Genomic DNA, 16698 nt, shown 5'->3' on the forward strand with positions numbered 1-16698 from the left:
TTCTACATGGTAATTTATTGAGACCGACCATGGTTTCGTTACAGCGTGGAAATGTGGAAATAGCAAAGTTATTATTCATTCTATTCCTACGATTATGGATTTTCACCAAGTTACGCCCGCTACTATCAATTATATGAAGTTAAAAGTATTTGCGGCAAAGTTAACTAAATAGTTAACATATAAAAATGAATGAATACTATGTGGAAAGAAACCCACATCTTCAATCGATCAAGAATTGAAATTTTGATGCTCAGGAAAAGATATAAACTATTTGCACTCAATTTAGCTACCATTTGCCAAAACAACTTTTGAGGCTACAAATTAGTTTGTACAGTTTTTACTCATAAAAAAAATTAGCTCCTCAGTTACTCACATACTCCTAGGGGGATATATGCTAAAAAAACAGAGAAGTTAAATATATCTGCGGCAAAGAATGTACGACCTTCACATGCATCCTTCAATCCATAACCGGCTTTCAGCCTTCTGCGTCGAATTTGCTGTCAATGTGCGCCAGATAATCACATCCGTTCCCGACCATTAGTCGCAGGAGATTCAGCCACTCCTTCCATTATGCACTTCCGATCCCTTGAGGCCATATTTCCACTTCGCTCCTATGGAGATGGTGAAACGGTTTCAGAGGAAGCCAGGCGATCAGCACATACAACATGTAGGTATATTGCTTACGGCTACATTGTATACATACTTGGCTCATATCGGTGAAAGTAAAATAGAAAATTGAGGTTCCATTTATAATTCAATATGAGTGAGACTTAAATATATCGATGGCCAAGTTCTAACAACATGTATCTCAAAAATAGCAACTTTTTAAAGTAAAAAACGATTATTTTTTTCCTTGCATACTGAAATTAAAAATCAAAAGTTCATAAAACTGAAAAAGAAGCATTCATTTGCAAAAAAAGAGTTGGGTTTTGCTTATATTTAAAAAAATGATATTACACTTTGTTTAAGATACTTGTCTCAAACCGGCCGCATTTGAGATAAGTGTTGTTAGAAATTAGCCATCGATATTCTTATTTTTGCTATGCGTATTATACGCCATTTTAGGTATTCCTATTCTTTTATTGCTTGCTGTCACATCGTATTGATTTAGTTCATCTTCTTGCATGAATATAGCGGGAATCTGAATTTGAATTTATTTTTCGCAAATAAAAGGTGTTACGCTGGTTTTGTAGGGCTGCAGTGAAAGGTATCACCTTACATTTCAGTGGTAACAACAAAACTTTAGAGTAGCCTCCAAAAGAGATTAATTTCTTATTGAAAACTCGGTGCTCTAATATGAATATCATATGAGTATTCCTGTTAATGTGGTGTGTAAGAATCCATGAGTACCTATTCATACGTAATGCTGGGTAGACCAGTTATTATATTGCGTGTGGTCATATCGCATAGATACTTGACTGATATCGGTGATGGTGAAGAATTCAGGTTGAATCTATTATTTTATAATATCTACAATTAGAGGGAGACTTAAAATTTGCTTCTATTTAGCAGTTGCATTGATTTAGGTAATTTTTAGAATAAATCATGCTGATAATTAATTGCTACTTAATATTCCTAAGGTAAGGTGTTACACTGGTCTTGTAGCGCTGCCGTCCATTGGATGACCTAAAATATAGAGCAACTAATTAAGTGAATACCAAACTTTGAGGTAACTTACAAGCGTACGTAATTTTTGCAGGAAAATGAGCGCTGTACTATCAATATCATATCAGGAATCTGGTGTATATACTGTGCGCAGGAATCCATATTATAATATATGATATTAAAATAAAAAACTTAACCCACCGAGCACGAATGAGAGAAAAAATAAAATAAATACTGTTTTATGAGAGAGAAAAAACATAAGAGGTAAATAAAATAAATATTTTTCAACCAATTCCTCTCGGTCTAAGCACAAGGCTAAACAGTTTGTAACTGCCAAGGTTTTCGTTCACCGCTGCCATCAAGCCACAGTCTTCCATTAAAAAAATACCGGTCAGGTCAGTTTCATATAGCTGCTATTCACGTTTTATTTAAATAAAGTGTTAGTTCGTGCTTTGAGGACAGTGGCGTGCTCGGCCATAGAAATCGTGTCAGTTTTAGCCGCAGTGAAGCCTAAGAAAACTTTATTATTAGATCCTCCATGAAGTTGCGAGATCATATTACATTTTATTTCCTCATTTTCAATGTTTTCCATAATTCAAAGTAATAGGTTTATAATGATTGATGCCATCTGGTACCTTACCTCCATGCTGTTTTGAGTTAACGTAAAAAAAATGTGAGAGAGTTATCTCACAGTGAGCGTGTGAGGGAGAGTATTTGTATCAATGAGGCAATCTTGTCTGCATCAGGAAAAAGGTTAAAAAGGATGTTACATAGACTTAGTACTGCTCCTCCACCTTTCCATCACTTTAGATGTGTTTCTGTACAGAGTTTACAAATATCATTGGAAGATTTTTTAAATTATATTATATTTCTGATGATAAATGATATGAATCCCTCCTGCGGATTTTTTGAGATCAGATAATCCTCGCTAACTTATTTTCGTTCGCATGTTTTGGCGTGGCGATGGGCGGAATTTCCTCGCTGAGTTCACCTTACGTAACACGTTCCGAGAAAGAATGCGAGCACGTATTTGCCGTGCGAAGAGGAAATGGCCCGGAAATCCACTGACATAACCGCGGGGGATGGTCTCTTTCAAAAACTTGTCGAAATCCGCCCACTCGAAGCGAGGAAAACAGTATCAGGATGTGAGACTTCGTGTAAACAGTGGTCTCCTCGTTAGTGTAGGACACCCTCCCTGAAACCGAAAGATAACGTCTCCGACTATCTCTGTCTAACACGAATTGTGACAGGTCCACTTCCGAAGCTCACTCAAATGTTCCTTATCCGTCAACGACTCAAGTAGTTGAAGCCTGGCTGCTCAAACTAGGGGCAATTGTTTGCTGGGTGTCCGATGCCTCTTTCCCGGCGATATATTGTCGATTTTCTTTCAGATATCTGTGGCATTATCACAAATCTACGAGGTTCACTCAATAAGTAATGGAACGCATTTTTTCATAGCCATAATTTTGATTGAATAAACTTAGCATTTATTTTGGAATATTGTCAAACATCCCTGCTTTGTCTCGTGTAGTTTCATTGGCTTCGGATAGGTCACTGCGATATACGGAGATGTTAAAATGGCGTCTGTAACGGAGGAGCATTCTAAACAACAGGCAGTGATTGAGTTTCTATAGGCAGAACCCAAGGTATCCATAATATTCATAGGCGCCTGCAAGGGGACTGCATAGAGGAGGCCCAATTCCATCCCATAGAAGGCTGATATCTATTGCCACTTCGGTCGCATTTTCATCGGCTTTCAAAAATGTTCGCTGCACGGTGATGAGTGTAATGCGATCCAATTTTTTCCAATATTTTGCAGTATGGTCTTCGCAAATGCAAGGAATTGCATTGAAGAGTTATGAATTTGATAAGCCACATCATGATAAAATGTAAATTTCGGTTAACACCCCCTATTGACACACACCCGCTAACATACCACGGTGGATCAGATCATATAAATAAAATAAGAGAGATAGACTGTGGAACAGACGGATTCAGAATGCCTTTTTTTCCACGATCTATAAGAGGTTATAACGGCAGTATTAGAACTGATAAATAGATTGGATGACTTGTAGTGTAGTCTACTAACTTATGTATAACTTAATTCATGTTTCTGAACTTTTTAATTATTCCTAACAGCATGTGGTAGAAAATTAAGAGGAGACTTCGTTGATTTCCACTGATTTATTTCGTCCGTACGACATATTTCGAACTATAGAGGTCCTAATCAATCACCTCTATGATGGTACTTGATGATATGATCGCTAATGACCTCTATGATGATGATACTTGATAACGACCTCTATGGTTTGAAACATGTCGTACGGACTAAATAAATTAGTGGAAATCAACGAAGACTCCTTTTCATTTTCGAGTGTTAACTTCCACATAGTTGAGCCTAATACAATTGAACGAGCATGTGGTATTTTGTGGTAATTTGTTAGTGTGCGTGACGTATTTTGGACCGTCTGGTGTGCACGTGGGAGTCCAATTGCATGCTGCATGGTGATTGATCACCCCCGGCCAAACACCCTAGAGATGGCTCGTGGGGTATTATGTAAATTTAGATGTGGAATTATACATTATTTTCTCGTGAAACTCGGATATATTTGTCCGTCAGCGACGCGAGTGGTGACTTTTCTAAACCAATTTAAATGCGCGGTGGGTGACAACACATTCAGAGGCCGCCTTGAGGGTCCTCTTTTGTAATATTCGTGGGCAGACGCCACTTTCCCGGCGATATATAATTGATTTTCTTTCTGAGATCTGTGGCATGATAAAAAAAATATATAGCACCGTGTGTGGTGTAAACATTGCACTTCCTTGGCTTGATGTATTGGGGAACACTGAATAAAGTAAGCGCAGCTGCTGCCACCATGTTATTCCAGAATTTGATGGCTTCTGGACATTATTCCTACTTGGCATTTGGGTCTGTTCGTGAGAAAAATTATTAATGGAAAATATGTGAGATGAAGATTTCATGTTCATTTAATGCAATCGAAGTCAAATTTTATCATTGAAATGGGTTGTGAATGCTTAGAGTCGTTATAATTACTTTTTTCCATTAATACGTCATTTAAACCATCATTTGAACTCCTAAAAAGCAAATATAATACAACATTTTGTAGCATAACATGATATGATTTAACAAAAGTCATAAAGGTCACAGGGACTAATATACTTCCTATTTCCTATATCATCTCCACATTGAAGAAATGCAATGGAAGGCGAGAAAGTTTGGATAAACAGTAGATTAAAATTAAATGAAAATAAATACACAAAAGAGCAGGCTTTTATCGATTGCTTAGAGAATATAAAAAAAAACGAAATAATATAAATTGCATGGCGTTCGCAAGGAAGATAAATTCCACGTCCCATAGGTTTGAGTTACTTCATTTGTATAGTTAAGCGACATTCAATGCTCAGAACCTTTTAAGGGTAATCTGTAATGAATTGGCTACAATTTCCTTATAGTAGCTTAAATTTTTTAGCTCATGCATTGATTCATGTCGGTAGAAATCTCATATCATACATATGTATGCGCACGTATTTAATCCAAAGCGTCTCAAACAGAACGTATTGCTTAACAAATGACAATTTAAAATCACACCACGGAGAGCGTTCTCTGATCACAATCTAAAAATCTTTTCATCCTCGATAGATTTAAAGTAGACGTATTAGATTTAACTGTTTAACTTAATAATTTTTATCAGTGTCTAAGTACCTAAACACAACTATTATAGGAATTACCCCGGCTATTCTAGCAAAATTGGCTTGTTAGGCCCTTGACTGTAAAATAAATTGGGAATAATGAATCAGAGCCAAGAGAGCAGCGCCCTAATGCCTAAAAACCAATCAGAAATAAAGCATAACATATGGTGAGATTTAATAAATCTCATTCCCCAGTTAGGGCGGTCTGGTTCCTCTGATTTAATCTTTGAGCAGCATATGTCGAGGGGCGTTCTTGCACCAGGAGAAAAATAGTCGGTTGCTCACCTTAGGAGCCCAACCAAACAACTCAACGCACAAGGTTAGGTTAGGTCGTATCGAATACGAGAAGCCGGCCAACTCTTTAGACCTCAAGTCAAGAAAAATTGATCTCCAATAGCTTATTTTCCACCATGTTAAGCTACTTGGTGAACTGTAGAAAACGATACGAATCGCGAATATCATCACCGACAAAAAATTACAAAAACAAATTGAATTCAGGAAAAATATCGGCAACTAAATATTTAAATTTCTTGCTAGCTTGGAAAGTACGATGTTCTATTTTTTATTATATTTGTATACATGCCCCTGAAGTATGGTACACATTTTAGCTGTATTCATTGTTTACTTTTTGTGGCAATCGCTAAAATTTGACATATTTTTATGGCCTAGTCGATTTTTGGCTCACACTCCATTGGTTGTTCGTGAATATTTGCACAAAAACAATACTTTAAAGATTCTCTTGCCTTCCATATTAAAAAAAAAACATGGCTCTATATGATCCTTCCCTATTTACAAAAATAAAGAGAATCTAAATGGGCGGTCATTTTACAAGCATATTATTATTATAGTATTCTACCGATTAAGGTAGGTTTTCATCGAGTATTCAAGAAGAGATCTGGGAGCCTCCCTTTCCTTCCATCACTGCCTCGATGACGTTAAAAGCGAATCGCTGAAAGAGCAAAGGGCTATCGAGTTTGAGAAATGTTTCGAGGATTGAAAGAAGCGCTGCCATAAGTGTATAATATCTAATAAGGACTATTTCGTAGGCAACAACATTAATGCGTACGAATAAGTTAATATCTTTTTCTAAAACTAAATTTCCTGTTACTTTTTGAAAACACTTCGTATTTAAGATTATTGGAGTGGGTTAAAAGATAGATACAACCTGACCTTGCTACCGGCACCTTTTTCTCCCTCCCCCGCATGTTTCGTCGGAGTCCGCATATGGCACCTAAACCAAATGGCCCTCTGCCGTTATAACGTACCCCACCCGCCGCCTGGCTGAATCCGACCAGGCTCAACTGAGCCCTCGTCTGTCTGTGTGACCAGACACCCACCACCTGCGGCAAAAACCAGAGCTCACGATGCACCGGCTTGGAGCGTTCGTACAGGAGAAACATGTGGAGCACGGATGGTAGGAGACCATGGTCAACATGCGAAGGTCTTGCAGCTGTTGGTCAGCTACTGCCACTAACAATATACCCCTGACTCACAGGTTAAAGGGCCGCTTTTAGGGCATTAAGACCTCTAGGCAGGACCTGTTGTGGTGATTCTACTAAGGATTCAGTCATGAAAAACTACCGATGTACCGGGAAAGGGTACCGATGTACTTAATCGTGGAAGTCATCTTTTTCAAATTTAATTTCGAAGGAAAAAAATGACGAGGAATAATTGTTTTTCAGTCAAGTAATAATAAGGATTTTATGAGTGTAATGGAGAAACGATGCCATGGAAAAGATCCAAAATTAGTTAAATTGGGTAAATATTATGACTAATATCTTGTGTATTATTTCATGAAATCCAGAATCAAGTACTTTTTTTCCAATTTTTAGAGGAATATTTGCTTCTGATTAGGTTATTAGCAAAGTATAAATTTTACTTGAACTCGTTTTTTCTCGTGCCTAAATGCATCCCTACTGTAGCTAGTTGAGTTCTAAAAAATTCCAAATTATATAAAGACAGACGATGTACTATTCATAGAAAGAAGTTGCAGAATTATGATAAGCATATTACTTTCTAAAATGCATACATTTACTAACATCTTTCAGGTCGAAAATCGTGGTTATATTTTGTGTTGTGAACCGAATAAGAAATCTCTTCAGTATATAGGATGCCTATTTTCTGATCACATCTCGAGATATGGAAATAATTAGTCATTTTTTAAGCATCACCTGAACAAGATAAGTTGATTACATAATATTTAATTCTAAAATAATAATATTTTATTTTCATATGCAATAGCTGGATGTCTTTTTTGGCAATTCAACTGTGAGTGTTTTCCTATGATAGCACACTATTCAAGGTCCGAATCTTTCCTGTCATCAAGCTTATTGTCGAGCATCATAGATTAACCACCCAATTGAAATTCATCCCATTAATTCACCATTAGAGCGTGAGATTTTTCTATTATAAAGCCAGTACTCACTGGGTATCCTTAGCGTGAAATTAGCCTCGCCAGGTTAACTTCGCCTTCTCAGCCCCGGGGTTGGATATTTGAAGGAAATGCTGGCTTTCCATCACATTCGTCTATCCTTCGTCCATACAAAAATGGGAGTAAAACCGTTTCCAGGGAGAACATTAGACAATGGCTGCAGCCAAGGTCCGAGATTTATGGCTAGCCCTCAAGTCAGTTCAAGTAGGCCGCAGAAAACGGTGGTTTTCAAAGGAAACCCATGCTACGTTTTGTGAACAATGGGTTTGAAACCTACCCCAAGCCTTTTACCCGTCCCTAAACGATTTTACGTACCATGAGTGGTTCGAAAGACGAGTGAAGATCATTAAGAACAAAAACATTTGGCTAAGAAGTTTGGGAGATTTTACGCGGTTATTTCACGCTTCACTCAATCTTGAAGCGGGAAAATCCAATGTATTCCCCACTGAAAGCCATCAAAATTTGACACATTAATTTATATTTGAAATTAAATATTTGTTTTAATTTTTTGTGTCCCAATTATCGCTCATCTAAAGGAAGATTATGTTGATTAAGATCCTTATATTTTGGAATTTTGCTATCAGAGAAAATTGAGTCTCACAATTCCTCTTTATCTAAAGTCTCTTATACGAAGGTTGGTAGTCATTATAGCTAGACTGCCCAGATTTTATTAACGCTATCGCTGAGCAAATGTACCATTAACATAAGTTGCCCATGATGGAGCTTCCACTTGTGATTCCTCTGCTACAAATCTTGCCGGCTAGAAAAACTTGCAAATAGATTTTACTTTTCTCTTCTCATAATGCGCCCAAAACATAGTAACTTCCTCACTTTTATTATTTTTTGCACTTCTATACATTTTTGCGTTCTTTCCAGGACTTCATCATTTACGGTCCTCGACATCCAAAGATTCGAAACGAAAGATTCCTCGGTTATACCTTAAATATACGAAATATTCTTCGGTATGCCCATATTTCGAGTGATTTTAGAATGTTTATTTCTCTTTATCTAACTAATTTTCACAATGGTATATCTTTATCAAAAGGCATTTTTCATTTATCTATAGGTGCATCTTGCCTAAGCATTTTTTAAAATGGTCCTACGAAGTTTAGGAATGAATAAATATGTTCCTATTTTTAATGCGTTGAGTTTCAAAACAAGAAAGTAAACTCTGATGGTGGTAGGTTGACCGCTTTGAACTTTGGAATTATCTTCATTGAAAGAATCAATTTTATTACTTGCTATTACTTTCACTGCGAAAATAAACAATACTTCTTTACACTGGTAATTTTAGAGGCCGATAGTTTTCTTTCACCGTTAACTGCATTAAAAAGTCTCATATTTAGATTTCTCTTGGTATTTGTATTCGTAGCAAATTTTTAGTCTTTCTTCTGTGTCCAAACACAATGCGCATTCAAGTTTAAAAAAAAGTTTTTGTCCAATTAATGGTAAAGGCGAATTTAGTCACATTTATTCCATGACTTTCAGCAGCTATTTTCAACTCGTTTCCTTCATTCATTGATCTACATAATATTAATGGTGACTATTTCGTATTCACTTAGTTATTTTCCAACTGTGCTCATATTATATATCATGCTGATATTAATTATATTATTCACCACATATTACATAGGTTTGCACTGTACGCTTTTTGAACACATTTTCAACGGTTCTTTGTATGCTGATTAGCATTGTTGATTTGAAAAGTCAAATTTTATCTTATCACCGTTATTTTGCAGCAAAATTCGTTTTTAATCTAATCAATTGAACCCTCACTTTTATACATTACGAATGTAATTTTCCTACCCAAATATCATTGAGTCAATCGTCAGGAAATAACTCTCTAGTCCAACGGAGGAAAGTGAAGAGGATGTATCTTGGGACGGACGTTGAAAACGACGTATTACGGATAAGGAAAATATGTTTCAGATAAGATCTATCTGAGTCTGGCCCCCAGCTGTCTGTCAAACATTTATCGTTTGTGGTTAAAAGAACCAACTACTTGAGGAAATCGAAGAGATACCCAAATTAAAAAAAAAACTTTTACGGAAGGAGTTTATTTTTACATCGAATCAGTCACACTGTTTATATAAATTCTTTTAATTTCCGCTCGTAATATTTTTTCTCATAAAAGGAAATACAGCTGTTCATTTAGGATTCAAAAAGGAATATTACTGCGATTGGTAAGCAGGTTTTGATTGAGGCTTTAGGAAATATTGAAGCATTGCAATTCTGTTACAGCAAGTATTAAATATCTTAGCCAACTAATCACATGCTGAGCTTCAATGCCTGATGAGCATGCCTCCAACTTGCACCGTACCATATATATTACTAAGGAGATTATGAGGAGAATAATTGAGCTGTACCTTGGCTGAAGATATTTTCAAAAAGACAGCGTAACTGATCGAAAAATTGGAACTTTGATGCTCTATTGGAAGAGATTCATATGGCCACATTATTGATTTAAAACTTTGTAATGGCATTTGATGAGCACCCCGACCAGCGTTAACGCGTGCAAAGAAGAGCTGTCAGGTACGTGAAAGGTCGTTACGATAGTCTTGTTATTGTAACTGACCTCTTAGAAAAACTCGGATGGGAATCTCTGTCAGACCGTAGATTGAAAAATGGACTAAACCTTTTAGATAAATTCAAGAGCAGTGTCTTTACTAACGAATTTAGTCATATATTACGGACACCAACATACTAGGGAAGATCAGATCATATGAATAAAATGAGAGAGATAAATTGTAGAACAGACAGATTCAGAATGTCTTTTTTTCCGCGATCAATAAGAGATTATAACGGCAGCGATAGAACTCATAAATAGATTAGATGACTTGTAGTGTAGCCTACTAACCTATGTAAAACTTTATCCATGTTTCTTAATTTTATTATTATTTCTAACAGCATATAGTAGTATAATTTGTTAGTATTCGTGACGTATTTTGTACTGTGTGGTGTGCATGTGGAAGTCCAATTGCATGCTGCATGCTGGTGATTGATCACCCCCTGCCAAACACCCTAGAGGTGGCTTGAAGGGTATTATGTAGATGCACAGGTACGAGATGAGACGATATACGACTTCTGACTGCAGAGCTCTTCAAATTGCCCTAAATCAAGCTTCCCTACGGTGTGAATTTTGGAAATTAAAGCTCAACCCTAAAAAATACAGCATCATGACTATTGCGTTAAAAACACAACCCGTCACTTTCAACTACACCATTAATTCATATCCCTTGACCAGAGTTACGACGATGAAAGATTTGGGCGTTATAACCGACCCCAAGCTAAACTACTCTGACCACATTCAGACAATAAACATCTACATCTACATCTACAAATTACCCTGCGAGCCACCTCTAGGGTGTTTGGCAGGGGGTGATCAATCACCAGCATGCAGCATGCATTTGGACTCCCACATGCACACCACACCGTCCAAGAAACGTCCCGTATAATAACAAACTATACTACTATATGCTGTTAGAAATAGAATATAGAATAGAAATTCAGAAACATGCAGTAAGTTTTACATAGGTTAGTAGGCTACACTACAAGTCATGCACTCTATTTACGCGTTCTATTGCTGCCGTTATAATCTCTTATTGATCGTGGAAAAAATGACATTCGGAATCTGTCTGTTCTGCAATCTATCTCTCTTATTTTATTTATATGATCTGATCTTCCGTAGTACGTTGGCGTCCGCAAGATATGGTTAACTTCGTCAGAAAAGACACTGCTCTTGAATTTATCTAAAAGGTTTAGTCTATTTTTCAATCTACGGTCCGACAGAGATTCCCATCCGAGTTTATCTAAGAGGTCAGTTACACTAACAAGACTATCGTAACGACCTTTCACATACCTGGCAGCTCTTCTTTGCACGCGTTCTTACTCTGTTATTAAGCCTTTTTCATGAGGGTCCCAAACACTGGCAGCGTATTCCAAATGTGGCCTTACGAGGGAAAAGTAGCTAATTTCTCTCACTTTGTCGTCGCACTTTCCTAATATTCTTTTAACAAAACCCATTTTACGATTAGCTTGACCGGGTCTCCGGTCTAGAAAGAAAATAGAAAAGAAAGAAAAATAAAAAAGAAAGCCATGTCTCTGTTAGGCCTTCTTTACCGCTTCACGGAAATTAAGGATCCCATTGCACTCCACTCCTATTTCTCAACGATTGTCCTTCCCATAGTTTTGTATTGCTCTCCAATTTGGTCCATGTGACCCCCGACTAACCTTGAATCCCTTGAAGAAAGATTTCGTGCTTTCCCGGCGATTAGACTTACTTAGTGAAGAGTTCTCGGGATTTCCGGGTCAGCCCGGTGGCGATCCCGAGAACTCTTCACTAAAACTAAAATCCCTTGATTGCATCCCCCACTTCTTTGCCAAAATAGGTAGACATCGAGTCCCTCATTGATGCAATTTGTCCTCTGATGCAGTATTGTCTTCTCCTTTCTTGTCTAATCTGCAGAACCTTAGACTTAGTACGGACTTAAAATTTCTACATACAACTCGCATTTGACTGCCCTAAACTCCTCTCTGTTTGAATTTTAGAACATCGAGTGATTCCACCCGCTCGGTCTCCCTACTTCATCTGCCTATTCCCAGAATCTCCCTGATCAAGAGCTCCTTATTGCCTTATATCGCGCCTATATCGCCTCTCCTCCCTTCTAAATTAGCTCCCTCCTTCCATCTATCCTTTTAACCTGTCATACAAGATATTCACCGCGCGAGCTTTGTCTCATCTGTCTGCCAATTGAGTGTTTTACTTTCCCTACTGGTTAATTCTTTGTTAGTTTTTACATTGTTATTGTATTGTGTCTAATTCATGTTACTGTTAAAAAATTCACTGTAAATTGGCGTCACGGTTGTATGTGAAAAAGTAATTAAATAAATAAATATACGAACGATGAGCAGGAATGGATACATCTTCTTGACATTCTTCTTGAGTTTTCAGTACTCAGAGGAGCTTTCAGTAATTTTTCAAAAGAAAACAAAAACCGATCGTTAATGAATTGCTCAAGGATGATAAATGGAGCGAGACGTACAGGTAACCGCGGGGGACAGCTGGCTCTTCCCCACTTTTTCCGCCCCAGCGGCCTCATCTATTAAGCTAGATCATTCATGCGCAAAGATGCTGAAGGAGAAAGTACGCTTGGGACGAACTTTTTCAAATGACCCGTGGAAAATATGCAAAATGCCAACGGAGGGACCCTAAAAATGTCAAGTATTGAGCACATTCTGAAACTAGGGCATTTTTTTTGTAAAATACAGCGAAACAAAGTTTCACAAAGGAGGCATCTTAATTTCTAATCTGTCGGAGACTCACATTTCTTTACAGTATCTATAGTGACTAGTACGCTGTCTTGCATATGCTTTAGTGCAAGTAAATTGAATTATAATTTATTTTTTAACCAACTTCCCAGTTATCAGCACATAACGGCGGAATATAAATCGATGCTTTCCCGGCGAATAATAAGGGTAAACTCTTCTAGGGATGCCAACCCAGTTAAATTATCCCTATTAGCCAACGTGTAAACGACAAAACGAAATAAAATGAAAAGACATTCAGCAGCCCTGAGGATGACCCCCGAGTCGGTACTCGAAACGTTGGCTAATGTGGATAATTTAACCAGGTGGGAATCCCGAGAAGAGTTTACCATGTAAATAGCGGAATCTAAATCGGGGATTCCAAAATTAACAATGCCTACCACCTACCCATGCGGTACTCGAACCCACGACATTCGGTTTGGAGGGCAAGGAGTAAGGAGGGATGTGAAAGAGAAGAAATACTCAGGCGTGAAAAGATTGGCTGATAGGAGAATTGAGTGGAGAGCTGCGTCAAACCAATCTGAGGATTGCTAACGACTGATGATGACGGAGATGTAATGGCCATAAGAAATGGTGGGGCAAGATAGGGAGAGTTTAATGGAAGAGGATAAAGTAATAATCACAAAGGTAATTGGGGCATTTCACAATATTAAATAGTTATATGAAGTCCATTTTAAGCCGAAACATAAAAATTTACATTCTACAGGTAAAATTATAAATAGAGTGAATGTAATGTGGACTAACATATGAGTTATTTTCTTTTTTGTGGGGAAATAGTAGCATTTTCAAAAAATAATGCCTAATGGTCAGTTTTGGGTCGTCCATTCTTGATTGCATCATGTATTGCTCTTACTGTTAACCCATTTCCGCGGTGCACCGTTGCCATATGGCTACATCCTAACATTATGAGCATTATAAGCCCTTAAAGAAAACCTCCACTCCTTTTTGCTGCCAAATTATCACAAATATGTCGTTGAAGCCTATAATAACTTAATTTACTTGCTAGTGTATTTTTATATCCGGTCGAAATAAGCCCGGAAGTGATGCAAAGAAACGGGTGCTAGGCAGAAATTTAATATGGTCGCCTAATGCCTGTAAAATACATGCAAGTATCGTAAGATAAACCGAAAATGGCGTTTTACAGATTATTTTAACTTTCCATCATCCAAACATATTCTTGACCAGAAGATTCATCCTTTCTATCAAGGTCACTTTTAGAAATAGAACAACATTAAATTCTGTCCTCGTTACCACCGAGTGTAGCTATATGGCTAAGGGTCATTCTGAAGAAACGAGCAGATGCATCACCAAAATATTTCATTGGATTACTAAGGGTAACCACAGGATCAACGAACCTAAATATCTTCACAATCGCAAGCAGATAGTTTTCTGGTATGAAACAAGTTAATACCATATTCGTAACGTAAGCAGAAAATAATCAAAGCCAAGAAGAAAAGAATAAACAATGGCTGGAGCCGAGAATTGGGAATAATGCTTTGGAACCGAGTCGGAATCGACAAGAAAATTGAGCTACTACTAAAGTTTGGTCAGTTTGGGTTCTTCCATTCTTCATTCCACCAGATATTGCACTTGAAATTAATACCGCAATTGGAACTAAAACCGAGAACAATCGAAGCAGAGAAGAGAAGAATTAATAAGAACCAGAGGTAATTTAAGAATCATTTCCATAAACCGAATAGGAATCGACAGGGAAGCGGAACCGATCCATCCTTAGTTGTTGTGCAAAAATTCATACGACCATCACGGGGAATCTATTAATTAAAAATTTCAACCCAACCAGCTTCCCTCGTTTAGCGCCAATATACTTTCACCAGGAACATTTCTCATTCTATAGGGCGGCTATGCTGATCAGAGGCAGAAAACAAAAGGAGTAAGCCGTGTGAACCGCTGAGGGATAGCGGTAAGTAGCATCAAATGACGAAAGATTTCTTCATTAGCGACGAATGTTCCCATGGAGAACAAAGGAGAGGTTGTAGTTTCTCTCCGGACTCCGTTCGCAATCCCAAGAGAATGACGGAGCAATGAGCAATACACACTTTCTAATGAGTTGGTCCAGACTTCCCAGAGACTCCTTTCTCTCGGTGCCAAAGCGATAAAATGCTATCAGACGCGTACAAAACGGCTTTCATATTCTTATGCTGACGGCTCGAGCCGTAGAGGTTCATTCCCATTCAATATTTACCTCCTCTCATGAGAAATATGTACTTATGTAATTATTCTGAAGAGAAATGTAGGGAAATATATTCTAGAACGGAAATATTCAACAATAAGCTCGATCGCCATTTTTTTTAAATTATTGCCGATCGCGAAAGAGCTTGAAAAATAATGATCATACAAAAATAAAGATACATTTTTAAGAAAAACTTTTTTATCACGAACAAAAAAGGGTCCAATAAAGTTTTTAGGAGCCGGACAGAGTCTCTAAATTAATTGTTTTATGTACAACGAAATACGCTGGGCACATCTTCCACTATTGCTAGATGACATTAGGGGGCCATGATGCAGTTGAAATCTTAATAAAAGTGTTTGAATATTGCGATGTCATCTGGTAATGAATTATCCTGAAATTTTCAGTTTAATAGCTACTCGGAAAATGTGTTAAAATTTAGTTGCAAAATTCGACCCGGAAAATACGGCAAACAACAAATTGAGTTTGTAAAAAACGTTGAAAAAAGACCCGTATTTTCCGTTTTTTGTTCCGTCGGGCAAGTTAATGCTGTTTGAATATGCTAAAAAATATGCCCAAATGCAATGAAAATGCCCGAACGAGCACTTCAGTGTTCAGTGCTTTAGCTCAAAAGTATCTTCGCATTTACAGGCTTATTTAACAGCTAATGAGAGAGGAACACGGCCCCCATAAGTAAATACTACTTGGAACTGGCTAGCTACCGTCTAGGTATCACATATCAACTCTGAATTAGACCCCTGTCCAAGCAACCCGTATCAAATTTATCGAGAGTATCAAATTTCTCCTCGGAGTTGTCGCAGGCGAAGTTGGGAGGGGAGTTGCTTTTTTTCTACCCCTTTCTCTCCCTCGAGGCGCTTCGGCTTCTGTCTCCATGTCCTGGCGCTGCGACTAGAGGGTCTCGTGAGCCGAAATTCAAACGCTAGTGCGTCCCCTTAGTAAAGAAATGCAGAACGAAAAAACAGCAGAGTGGGAATTATGCTGAAATATTTGATTTATCGTCCGACGTTTATTCTATCCCAAATCCTCTTTATTATCTTTCAAATACAGTTATTTTTGCTACTTCGAGAAATTTTCCTTTTTTTCCTTGCACTACTAAGTGAATAAAATTCACGATTCTAAAACATACTGCGGTCATAAGGTCTGATGAGTACGATCTGTAAAGCTGAAACCTTAAAGTCTGAATCACACAATCATTTGTTTCGTCCCTCTTAGTGATAACTCTAGCGATCGCTTTTCGCGACCGGAAAAGTGATCGCTCGAGTGATCATTTTTCTGAATCACACGGTCCCTGCCGCCGCCGCTTTTGGCATCATTACCGATATCACAGCTCGTTGTCATTGGACCCGCAGCACGAAAATATATAGCGTGTTCATGTTAACCTACGTCGTTCCCAAGGTTGCCAGACGTTGCGCTGCAA

Source organism: Ischnura elegans, chromosome 12, assembly GCF_921293095.1.
Source record: "Ischnura elegans chromosome 12, ioIscEleg1.1, whole genome shotgun sequence".
Lineage (NCBI taxonomy): Eukaryota > Metazoa > Arthropoda > Insecta > Odonata > Coenagrionidae > Ischnura > Ischnura elegans.